At 43.6% G+C, this 11,149-nt stretch overlaps 1 protein-coding gene across 9 annotated transcripts in view; it reads right to left on the minus strand.

The window, feature by feature from the left end:
• The window catches only part of CCSER2 (coiled-coil serine rich protein 2), a 72,694-nt gene extending 62,641 nt beyond the window's left edge, over positions 1–10,053 (minus strand). For 5 of the 9 annotated variants that reach the window (XM_080597913.1, XM_080597918.1, XM_080597910.1 and 2 more), the window contains exons 1-2: positions 9,943–10,053; positions 9,578–9,759 (exon numbers count right to left, since the gene is read on the minus strand). The gene's annotated coding sequence lies outside the window, so the exon portion shown is untranslated. Of the gene's footprint in view, positions 1–9,577; positions 9,760–9,914 lie in introns of all 9 variants that reach the window. The other 4 variants (XM_080597911.1, XM_080597917.1, XM_080597914.1 and 1 more) reach the window with 2 other exon arrangements.
• Positions 10,054–11,149: the final 1,096 nt, after the last annotated feature.

Raw genomic sequence — 11,149 nt, forward strand, 5'->3', positions numbered from 1 at the left:
ACATTTCTATCCACGCACACAACATGGATAGAAAGGCAAAAACATTCCTCCCATGGAAACCTAAACTATCTCCTCTGGCTAAAAGCCTACTCAGCCACAACATTGCACTAGGGCGTTGAAAAGAACTGGTAACGAATGTCCAAGCAGCATGAAAAACAAGCGATGCATACAGGCAAGGCAGGCAGAATCCACCACCTTCAGTAACCATTACATCCTGTTTTCTGCGCTGTGCTTATTACAGGAAAGAGCCCTGCTGAAAACACAGACACAAGACCAGGTATTCAAGATGCTGCAAAAAGCCTTCAAAACGACTGCTCCTAACACCCCAGTGGCTTTCACTACAACTATGATGCCTTCCACACACACAAAAAAAAATACACAATGTGAAGAAAGATTGTATTTTACTTCTAATTATCTGCTGCATCTAGATATATCACATGGCCTTTGTGAGTTTTAGAGCAAATGTATTTCAACCATGCCCATGGTGCATGGCTTATAAAAACAACCTTTGGACACCACTGGGTTTTAGAACACTTGGCAACTTTTACATGCACATACATACATGTGTTAATATTCAGGACACACAAAGAATGAGAATCTTTTCACCACTGACGTGCTTAGCAATGATTTAGTTCCTGAGTTAAAAGTATCACTTAAGAACTGTTTTACTTTTAGAAACAAAAAATAAAAAAGCACTACGTATGCATTACTTCTACCAGCATAGAGAGGTGTTCAATGACATTAGGGGAAAAAAAATCAGGGAGGCTTTTGCAGCAGATAAAGCAAAAAGCTTCTTCAACTTTGGAACACTGCAGGATGGGTAGCGTGGCCACCAGTCAGTTTGCAGCTGTGAGGGGACCATGAGAGCTTAACAGAATGAAAGAAACTACCAGAAGATCTGGACAGCAAACACAACCTCTGAGCAGCACATGTCCTGAACTGAATAAGAAATAGAAGAGATACATCCTGAGGAAACTGTGCATGTTGCATGAATTAAATTGAATTAGAATACAATTAAAAGTTTCAATGGTTGAAAGATTGAACTTCTGAGTATTTATAGGTGTCACATGTTCTTCTTCATTATTCACCTTACAGACTGGCTCCAGCTTAGACAAAAAAAAAAAAAAAAACCTTCTTCTGTAAAATTCAAGATCCAGTAAGATTTAGTTGCTTTACAGTAATATCCTCCAAGCCTGCCTTCCTTCCCCTGTCCTCAGTCTCTCTGATACACCTCTGTTCTTGAATCAATTACTGACGCTTCATGAAGGCATCCATGAATTTCTCAGTGCACCCCTTTATTATGCACAAACTGCACAGTGATTCACACCAGCATCCTTGACAGATTGTTCTTTGAGGGTACAATGGTCAAAGTATGGCATGAAATTGCAAGACACTTAATATTGCTGTTTTATTTCTCTTGTGTTCTAAGCTGTGGGATTCTTTCCCCAGACTTGAGAGCCTAGAGGTAAGTTCTTTTCTGTTCTTCCTCCCTCACCGTTAGGTACGGGGATGTTCTACCCACACGTGAAGTTTATTGTATCAAACACCAAGAACAACAGCTATCCAAGCTGCTCTCGTGCTGAATTACGATTATTGTCGGTCAGAATACACTAGGTCAAGGAACAGAAGCAGAGGATGATAATGAGTAGAGATGAAAAGAGGAAACAAGACAGACATCACAAAGAGACTGGGACTCTCGTATTCCTAACACTGAACAATATATTCAGTCAACACAACAAAAAGATATGACATTCCTTGCAGTCTAAAAATAAGCATTGTTGTTATTCATCAGAATATGGCTTCTTAATGTTTTGTATGGCTAGAGGACAAAAGTGCTTTCTGAAGAAGAAGAAGAAACAGGAAAATGCAGCTCTATTTTTGTAGAGGAAAGCTACTAGAATACTTTCAGAGTCAAAAACTTAATTCACATCCCTTAGGGCCACACTCACAATTCAGTCCACCGTTAATGCTACTTACATTGAATATCATGCACCTCAAGGGAAGGGGGGAGCTACTTGCTATCTGCCTAGACATTTATGCTTTGTAATATTTTGCCCTCCTGTGCTTTGCATAATGGTGAAATGGAGACTATACTTTTTCAAAGCCAAAATTTCCTACGAAACCTTCCTAAAAGGTTTTTAACTGGAAAACAAAAGCACTTTTGTATGCATGTAAACAACACGGATAAGAAGGTGAAAACATTCCTCCCATGGAAACCTAAACTATCTCCTCTAGTGAAAAGTTTACTCAGTCACAGCACTACACAAGGGCATAGAAAAGAACCCTGAAAAACGGTGGGGAAAAAAAAAAAACAAAACACAAATAACAGGATTTATCATAAATACTTTAAAAGTTTATTGACAATCATATAAATTTCCATGAAAAGAAAAACCTCTGCTAAGGTTTCTCATATACATAAACCTGCACTGATTTTCAGCATTCTTACAACAGACTGTTGAGGTACGTGGCAGTCAATGTCTACAGGCTCGGCCAGCTGCAACAAGGGAGCAGCTTCAGGACAAAGAAAAGACGGAAGGAAGATGATACTGGGAAGAGCAATCAATATTTTACGCCAACAAGAAGAAAATTTCAGAGCCTGCAGAAAGAATAGACCTGAAATTCTTGCATTTTGCTTAAATTCCCATCACATTCCTCTTAAATGGTACAAACATTACAGTTCATTCATAAATGAGAAGTGAAATCCAATGGTATTTGCTATTTCCTGCATTCCTGGCTGGCAGCCTGTTCTCAGGGGCAGGGGTCAGTTGGCAGTAGACAGTAAAGTGCTGCAGAGGCACATCGTGCCTCTGAGGCTGCCAACTATCTCATGCATCTTCATGGAGCCATCAATTCCACCCTTCTCCAAATGGCTTACTCTTCTGGCCACAGCTGACATGAAACATAGGTGTAATCAGACTTCTGTCAAATTTCTGGAAAACTCCTTTAGTAAGAACTAAAGGTGACTTAGACACTGATGGACATAGGGCTTTCCTTAAATTTGCTTTCATGCATTCCTCTGATCCTTCATCAGAATGCAGCAGAGTCACATCCTGTTAAATTTGAACTAGCAGTGTCAACTCTGCACCTGCAGATGGAAACACCACGTGCTTCCTGCATAGCCAGCTCCTCAAAACTGAAGATCCAAACCAGCAAGGCTTTCTCTAGAAATCCAGAGAACACAAGGCAGAGCTGATAAGCGTGCTACATTAAGTATGCTGACTCCAAGAACACGTTTCAAAGCATTCCAAGAGAAGGATGAGATGCACTGTAATAAATCAGAAGCGACTGACATAATCATGACTGATACACCTGGCTCCAATGGAAAAACACTCATGCTAGAAACAATTAGATTACGTGGATTGCTTCATTTGTTACATAACAAAGAACAGCCTCCCAGGGCACAACCACTTCAACAGATTCAGCCTTAGAAAGTGAGTCATGTCAACCATCTTCAGTAAGCAGCTTAAACGCCTAGCTTGCGAAACATGTATTGTTCTCAAAATCCTTGTTGGTGAGGAGATACAAAGCGTCTTTATTTGCTTCAATTCTTTGATGACGTTATTCAGTTTAGATTGTTACCAAATTCACAAGGATAGTAAAAAACAAAGGGGAAATCCAAACTAGGGAGAGTCATACACCATCTGTCTGCCATACAGCTCTAGTGCCCTGCAACCTACAAAGTCCTGTTGCTACGCAGAAGGAAAGAACGGAGCTATCCTGTTCTGCAAGCACACACACCCCCAAGTGCCGTAGCTATGAAGCACATCTGTATCTAAGTTACTCTTTTGTGCAGTCTCATCACATGTCTGTATTTGGCAAGACTTCTATCCTGGAAAGTAAATAATTGGGGGAGGGAGGGGAAGGAGTGACACACTCTTATCTTCCTCATTAGATGTAGGCAAAAGCCTTTCAGAAAAGTTTTAAAGCTGACATCACCGTTTAAGTCATGAAGGCTAATTAAGTTTTATTCTATAGCTCAGATTGACTGAATAATCCCAGAGACTACAGCCCAGAACACAAGTGTTGTAGAAGTGAAACACCAGGTCTCAGCCCCTCCCCTCAAAGACACGATCATGTCAACATCAAAGCAACCGATACCAGGAACAGACCGCTGTGTTCACAGATGGCGTTACTCCTTCAGCAACGTTTTATGTTGGTCACTTCAATTTTTCTGAATTTATTCTTGAGACAAATTGCTTTTATGTCAGAACTCAAGAGGCAGAGCAATGCCATTCTGCAAACAAGTGGGATTTAGTCGCTGTTGTCAAGCAAACACCTCACTCGCAGATACACTGTGAACACACTCACTAGAATCTGTTACCTTAAAACTAAAGGTTTAAGTCCAAAACACATACATTTAAAAAGAATAATTTTCCATTGCGCAGTTTAACACTCATGAAGATGAACGTGCCATTTCCCTCAAACCTATCCCCTGTCACCCAGTGATTCAAACACACCCACTCTTGTCTGTAGCTCTCTGAGGAGAGCTTTACTTCGCCACTGCTTCAGTAACAACCCGAAGAGCCAGCTGCCGGTTACTGTTTTCTGTTCACTATTTAGCGATGCTACCTGGAGCAGGATTTTCTTGCTGATAAGACCAGGCAGGCTGGAAGCCAAATGAAGCATTGAATGTAACTGATTACAGATAGAAATAGCCCTTTTTATCCTCTCACCTTGTCCATCCTTCTCCTCTAGTTCATTTATTCATCTGATGCAACGTTTACAAATAAGAACACCAAACTGCCTTGAGCTAAAACCCCTTTTGATTGCACGAACAGATATTGTTTAGTACATTGTTTTATTGACTATACAACAACTAATGATGGGAGCAATGCTACCAGCACGAACCACATTTGAGCACTTTATCCACATAGGTATCTTAAAATCAAGAATTCCCATCAGTTTCAATCCGCAGCTTGGCTGTGCTTACCAGCCATGTGTAAGATTTTTCCTCCCCCCAGCTCACACACATTCAATCTTATTGGTGAATAAGTAAGCAGTTTAGTTACAGGTTAAGCTGGAGAACAAGTACAAATAACTCAAGGAGACAGCATGCAATTCATAGACACGCTGCTACTGAGATAAGCCTCAGAGGTTCACAGGTAACAACTGAACGAGACTAGACAAGATGATAGGTAGAGAGAAGAAAATTCTAGGAATTCCCTTTCTACATGCTGCCAATGCTATTTTAACTCGGCTCATTTTTTGTCAGAAAACCATGATCTTAAGAAATGAATGTCAAACCTCAGCTACAGACTTAAAGAAAATTATATTCTTAAATCAGCTACTGCTGGACTAAAAAGAGACTTGAAAATGGAGTGACAGAGAAAATCTTAAACTTCTCTCATGAAAAAAAGCAAACCCTGCATAAGCTTGAAATATTAAACAGATTATATTTCTTTGGTTTTGGATCATGGTGATTCAACTTCAGTTCTCTAGTTCGGCCATCCAGTTCCAGCAGACAATCTTACTTTAAAGGCAACGAACAAGAAGTCTTCGTCTCCTGTGCTAGCCCTCAACCAACACACCAGGAAGACACAGCACAGGGCAAGACCTACAAATACTTTCAAGTCACAGGATTTCTTGAATTTGATGTAGTTTGGTTTGGAACCCTCAGCAGCTCTCTCCTCCGCTGTCCTGTCCAATCTGTCTTTGGCTCCCCAAATTTTTTCTATCCACAACTGCCTTAAGCAAGGAGCAGTATTCAGCACTCCTGTTAACTCTTTCAAAGATTAGCTTCATCTGACACAGCTAACTTCTACAGGAGGATACTGCAGTCAGCATCATATTTATCCTTCCATTAACATTTTTCTGTTTCTACGAGAAGTGTTCTTTTTTCCAAGGTTGCAAGTCCTAGAAGGACATCATAACTCCTCAAGCCATCTTTTTACTCTTCTGGGTTCAAAACACTCTCTATTACATATATTAATTAGCACAGATTTTGGGACAGGAGCCACGAATACCTACAGTTCCCATCTCCAAGTATGGGCACAAATGAATTTATGGAATGGCATAATGATACCTGACTTTCCCCCCCCCCCCCCCCCGACATGGACCAATGAGTTTATATTTTTAGCTATGTGTTATAATTCCACAAATCTCATCCCAGAGTGACAAAACCCAACCCACAGCCCATTTGTTTATGCACAAAGCTAGGATTGTTCTTCTCTCCCACAGATATATCTCAACATTTATGATTGCTTTTACATGCCACTTTATATGCAAACAACCAGCAGAAGCAATAAGGTTTTGCTGCAGGTCTTTATATCATATAATCTTTCCAACACTTTGAAGAATGCTGCTCATGTCAGCTCATCATTCACCCTGTTTGCCAGGTCATTTAGGATACAGGAGTCCTCGCACATACTCCTGTGGAACACTGCTTGTAAATGCCCCAGGTTACCAGAACTGGCTACTGATTTCTGCCTTCCTAACTACCGAACAAACCAGTTACGTGGATCAATCTGCTTCATATCCGTGCTTTCAAGAAGCTACTAGGTTGCTTGTATTCTCTCAAGTTAAATTTGACGTCTCTTCAACATCCACCCTTAACCAAAATCACTGCAGCCACATACAAACATATAATAGCTTTCAGTTGAAGCTTGCTTATTTTTGAATCACAAATTCGAAGTGCCACTTTCTTGCTATGGAATTTCATTTCATTTGTGCTGGACACTTACAGCTCCTGTCTATGATTTGATTGCTACAAATCCGTTCGCCATCAGAACACCAAACTCTGGAAGAATATTGTAGTACCAAATAACTTGGCCAGTCTGCCACAGCATAACAAATAAACATATTTATAACTACAGACTGACAAAACTTCCTTAAGTATTTTAAAGTGTTTTATATTTTCTCACTGATTTTCTGATTAACAGTTAGATTTGTATGTACCTATCAAGGCCAGCCTTTTAAAATGCAGAAGCCATACTGATTATGTAATAATTCGCAAGTGAAAAGTGAAACAGTTTCTCTAAGAAACTGACCTGTAGAACATTAATGATTAGTGACAGTTTGTCCACAGCGTATCTGTTTCTCCCACATTAGCTTATTAAATTACGCAGCCATGGTCATCTGTGATAACGCATTATTTGAAATTAAAGGAAGGTGATGCTTATGATTTGTTTTGTTTACTCAGTATCTCAAATTTATTCCTGGTAAAGCGCTATTTTTATACATTACTATTTCAGAGCACTTGCACAACGGAAAGATTTACACAGATTGGGGTGTTCTGTTTTCGTTTGGTTTGGGTCTGCTTTTTATATGAGCTGTTTCCTGATGGAGAAGCTGTGCAGGATGCAAGCTTCTGCTACTTTTCTCAGGTCTCCTGCTACTAACAGCTGTAGCTTAGGCCTTTCGAAGCTTAAACCTATGCAAGTTTGCCTTGCTGAGATGCAGGTCAGTTGAAAGTCGTAGCTTCCTCCAAATCAAAGATACAGATTAACAAGCCTATGTAATAGTATTATATAAGATCAGGTTTTACTTAGATGTGATTTTCTACCTTTAATATGATTCACAGAAAGAAACTGTGTATCATACAGATTCAAATTCTAGGGAGAACCTCTGCATCTATGTAGAGCCCGAGTCTCCAGCTCAAAGCATACATGATATTTGAGTCAAGAGAATGCAGGGTGTTCAGGACATCCTCCCATCACACTGAACTCGTGCTGTGTGTCACAAGCCACCTAGGCTAATGAGGCTAAAAACACAGGAGTTCTTATGCAATTCAGAAATCATTTGCAATTTAAGGGTTATTCCAGACCGAAAACTTGTTCATCCACCACACAAAAGTAAACCTTTATCAGCAATTTTCCTCTGGCTAAGAAACTACGACATTTTGTGCAGCCTGAACCTTGCCAACATTAGCCATACTTCTGCTTCAATCAGAGCCATTACAATGCACTCCACAGAACACTACCTCGAGTCATCACGGACTAAGTGCTCACGAAAATCCCAGCGAGCTTTCTAGTGGGAAAGGCATTTCACTGACAACTCGTGACACCAGTTCCCCACGTGACCAGGGATAAGCACCCCCCAACCCAAGGAGACTTTCTAACTTCACTTACTATAAGAGACTATCAACAGAACTGTTCCTGCTGAATCCTCCCCTCTAGGACAGGAGATAGCTAGCAAGTGAAGCCCAGATCTCTGCAGCTCTGGAAATCAAGTAACTTTGGACTAAGGAGGATACAATATTCTCAGAATGCCTTCAAAAATGCATCTAGTTTGATTGAAGTTTAGAAGCCAGTTTCAGCCTGTGTCCCAGAGGTAGGAAGAAATACAAAGACCTACGCTGACTAGCTAAGCATCTTTGGAATAGTTATTATAGCACTGTTTTGACTTTATTCTAACATACATGCATTCGGGTATACAGAGATTTACATAACCTTTTTTATTGCTTCAACTGAAACACAATACAGGATTTTAAACCTAATTATCAAAAGCACCATTAGTATTTTGATCTTCTTAGCATCCCTGTTGGCAAGGAATTTAACCGTGCTTGAAAGCTTCCAATTAGGAAGAGAGCACTGCTGTTTACATTTCCAAACAGTGGCAAAAAGAAAATACCACAATCACTGCCATAACTGGTACCTTTTACCCTGTCTCCATTTTCACAGACCTGCATTCTTCTAACAACTTCAGGCAAGCGATGTTCATTTGAAGACTGAAGGCACGATGGCTCTCTAGATAGAGAGCCTGTGCCAACTCTTCTACGTAATGGGTTTATTCCAAATGACCAATCCATCTTAAGGGATGATCAGGTCCAAAAGTAATAGGTTTTACTCTAGCAACCTTTTACATGAGCAGTTCCATTAAACAGGATTACTCATTAGTATAACACTATGCTAAATGAGAATATTATGTTCATGGAGATCATTACTATTCATTTTTTCACATATTCATATGCATTATTAATTACCTAAATTCAGAAACACAAGGTGCCATGAACAATAAAGAACAATGTAGACATCTTCTAAACGTGAAGCATTTCTACAGCCTTGTGATTAGAAGACAACACTCAGCAGTTTTTGGAGCCCAAACACTAAGACTGCTACGATGAAAGGCGTCAACTGTGAGCAAACACTTCATTTCTATTTTAAAAACATCTTCACTAGAATGAGTTGTATATTCACATAGCTCCTAGGTTAACGTTTGGTGTTCGCCTCTTCAGCTTGAAGATATTAAATTCAAAATGGGCCCGTAAAATCTAGAATGATGTGATCCATTACAGACTTGAGAAACTATCTGCCAATTTCATTCAGTATCACTAAACACAATTAAATATTTACTGCCTCATGCTGCCATGACAAAGCATTTTATCCCTGAAACTGCTTCAGGGAACATATTTTTAAGCGGTTCCCGGTTAGAGGAGGGTACTGAAACGAGACCTTCGATGCAATGTCACTTCCCTTCCAACACCTCGATAACAAAACGCGCTGTTCTGCACCAGCCCAGGGCTGGAGGCCCGCGCAGCGCAGCACCAAGCCCGCCCGGCAGCCAGCACCACCCCTGCGGGCGGTGACACGGCGCCCCGGCCGGCAGACCCCTGCGCCCTGCACCGACCCGCCCCCCTTACCTGGCTGCGCCGCCAGGCCCGGCCGCTAGCGCTGCGCCGGGGCACGCCGCTCCCCTTCGCTCCTGCTTTCCGCGGCTGCCGACGGGCGGCCCGACCCCCTCCGACGCAGAGCTGGCGGGGCGAGCCGCCGCTGCCTCATGGCGTGCCGGGGCGCACCTCAGGGCTCGGAGCTGCGGCGGGCTCTGCGCGATGGAAGCACACCCTCAGCGGCACCGCCGCGGAGACCCCGGCCCCGCGCCCCGCCACCTCCCAGCCACCTCAGCCTGCCTCCCTCGGGGCTGCCGAGGGCTCCCCGCCGCGCCGCGCCGGGCTCCAGCCCGCACCCACCCCCGCAGACCTGGGGGCAGCGCCCGCCCCGCACTCACCGCCGGGCCGCGCCGGGCCCGAGCCTCCCTCCCCTCAGCGCGGCGCCCCCAGGTACCGCCCGCCCCGCCCCGCCCCGCCCCGCCCCGGCCGGGCCCGCCCCGCCCGCCACGGAGGGGAGGAGAGGGGAGAGGCGGGGCGGGGCGCGCAGCCCCTCGGCGCATGCGCGGGGAGCCCCGCCCCCCCCGCCGCGCCCCTCGCCTCACCCTGACGTCACCGCGGGCGGGTGGCGCGCGGCCGGCCGTTGGGCCCCGGCAGGCAGCCGTTAGGCGCCGTGGCGCGCGTCGCCTCACGGAAAGGGCGCGGGGCCCGCTGGCGGTGCGGCTGCCCGGGCTGGCTGCCGGGTCCCGCCGTACGCCTCCTCCCGGCTGTTCGGCACCCCCGTTCCTTCGGTTCGGCTTCAGGCGTTCCATTTTTCAGCTCAGACTGAAACGGGGAATTATTTCTCGGTTCTTCCGTGCCTGCTGCGTCAGGCCCCTGAGAGGGAGAAAGCCGTGCGGTAGCCTCAAGCTGTGTTCGTGTGGAGGAGAAATAAACGCCCAGTGATTGATAAGCATCACTTGCCACGGCCTCCTGACCGGGTGCGCTGCCTGGGCTGTGCATGTTAGCGCCTCGAGTGCCTGCTTACCTTTCTAGACACGGGCTGTGAAACTCCTACGCGTTTGTAGGAGCACAAAGGCCTTTTTTTAAAATGAGGAACAACAACTGAAGCTTTTCCGTGTCTTTTTGCCTGTACTTCAATCTACCAGTCACGTTAATGCATTTATTCTTAGAACAATTTGAAGTATAATTACTCCCCTGTGGTACAGGAAGGAAAAAAAAAAAAAAGTAGAGATTAAATCTCTTGCACAAAGCTAAAGAGATAGCAAAGCCAGGAAATGAACTCAGCTTTCCTGAGTCAGGCGTCCTTGCTTTAACCACACAGTCATCCTTTCTTTTGGTCATTCTCAGCTTCTGAGTATTAATGTAAACCTCAACAGCATTAGCACAGATTTGACTTTTCTCTACTTTGTTCAACAGAACAACTTTACTGTTCCCACTGAAATTTCCTCCAACTTCTCCATTTCCTTCCCAAAATTAAGAGAAATTATATTATAGTCTCACTGAGGCCTTCTTATATTCCCCACTTCTCAGTTACATTCCCCTTTCTCAGGCACGGTCTTTCTCAGTGGCAGGTATTTCTTCAACCCAAATACTTTAAATATAAGC

Source organism: Anser brachyrhynchus, assembly GCF_964034855.1.
Source record: "Anser brachyrhynchus genome assembly, chromosome: 6".
Taxonomy (NCBI): domain Eukaryota; kingdom Metazoa; phylum Chordata; class Aves; order Anseriformes; family Anatidae; genus Anser; species Anser brachyrhynchus.